The sequence below is a fragment of the Pygoscelis adeliae genome, unplaced genomic scaffold, assembly GCF_000699105.1.
Source record: "Pygoscelis adeliae isolate BGI_AS28 unplaced genomic scaffold, ASM69910v1 Scaffold513, whole genome shotgun sequence".
NCBI lineage: Eukaryota > Metazoa > Chordata > Aves > Sphenisciformes > Spheniscidae > Pygoscelis > Pygoscelis adeliae.
This window is the reverse complement of record NW_008824591.1, coordinates 1,592,802-1,594,679: the sequence shown is the minus strand read 5'-3', so window position 1 is coordinate 1,594,679 and position 1,878 is coordinate 1,592,802.

The window sequence follows — 1,878 nt, the reverse complement described above, 5'->3', positions numbered from 1 at the left end:
CACATTGGCCTCTAGGAGACTTCCAACAGCCCTTATCTGCAGACCTTGTCTGCCCCCACTTTCTGCAGGCTCATACCATGTAATGTTCACTGTCACATTTCTTTCCTCAATAGCCCATGAAAAGAGTCAGATGTATGACCTTTTTTACACTAGCGCATGCAAGAGTCCGCTCCCATACCTGCAGTCTGTAACTTTCCCTCTATATCCCCCCCCGCCTTCCCCCCTGGATTTCACAAGGTCCCTTGGTGGCCTGTCACATGCCCAGAGGGAAGTGAGCAGGCTGTAGTCTCTACACCAAGGGAACCCAGGTGCAGCAACATTTCTTTGGTTTTGCACTTTCCTTTAATCTCATACCAGCAAAGAATGTGCTTTTAGACACGAGATCCAAGGTCCAACTACTGACACAGAGGAGTTGCTACAATCAAATTCAGAGACTTCGGCCCATGCTCACCACATGAGTTTGTTTTATTTTCTTCTAAAACCAGGAATCAGAGCACTCTGTTTCTCTGCAGAACTGTAAATTGAAAGTAAAGGGTATATTGAAAAGGAGCCGCTTGTACCATATAACCAGTGACCTTCCTGAAGAACTTTAATGCCTGAAACATCCTAAAATTTGTTTTGAATCAATTCAATATCACCTCAGCACAAGGCAATCTCTATATCTGAAAAAGGCTGCAAGGAGGAACAAGCTTGTCTAAGCCAGACTGGCAGTGTTGCAGGTAGGACTTTGACTACAGGAGTGTAGATACCAATTCTCCTTAATGGGATTGATTAAAAGCTTCAACTGTATTATCCTTTACATGGGGTCACTTTTATCTTGGGGCATGCATTTTTTTTTTCCCCTCACAGGTGCAGGTTCATCACTTCTGCTGATGCTAATAGAAATCACACGTTCTTGCTGGCAACAGGGCCACAGAAAGTTATACAAATCCTTTTACCCTCAAGTCAAGTTGTAAATGGCTTTGTCCACAATAATGGAGTGCATGTATCAGAAAGTGCCTCCATCTAAAGAGGGTCTTGCAGTACATTGGAGAGAATCCTGTTCTAAAGAGGCCTGTGGTGATTTAGGGTGAGTCATTTACCCTCTGCACTGCAGGGTTTTTTTACCTGTAAAAGCAGGACGGACCCCCTTTTTCCTGACCCTGTTTTCCTCTTAGCCATTTGTACTCTTTGCAACAGAGGTCAGCTCCTGCAAGTGATTTGAATCATACCTAATGCAGATCTGGGTCTTCCCAGCATCTCCACCCTCCAAGAGCAAGCAGGACCTCTGGAGTTTTACAGCATGGACTAGTGCTCAGGTACAATTTCTCAGGCCTGACACCACTATTGCACAGTGCCCTGAATGGAAGCTCTGTCAGTCATGCTGATGCCCTGATTAACTTTCCAGCATACATAGCCAGCAACGGGGGATTCCATAGGCCTGTACCACATGGCTGCAAAACGCCATGATGTACATGCACCCTAAACTCGCTTCCCAGGAGTTGGTGGGCCCCCGAGGAGGAGCACCAGAGAGAGAGCAAAAAGCTGCAGCAGCAGGGCAGTGCACTCTTGCTCTTTCTCCCATCCCTGGACCATGGTTGCTCCTGGTGTCAGCCATGGGTATTCTGCTCCTGCTGCCACTCTGCAGTGGAGGTATTCCCATTCTGATACTTGGATCATCTCACAGCTGCTTCGTTTCTGAGGGTATAAATTATATCCCTGGTAGGCCAGGGAGAAACTGATGCTTTGCAGCTGAACCCACGGGCTTGTCAAAGAAATCTCAAAAAAAAAAAAAAGGAGGAAAACATAAAAAAGGCTAGGAGACAGGAGGCAGGCCAGCCTCGGAGCAAGCAGCAGCTGGTGCTGGCCAGCACTGACACCGGTGAAATGAGCTGATGG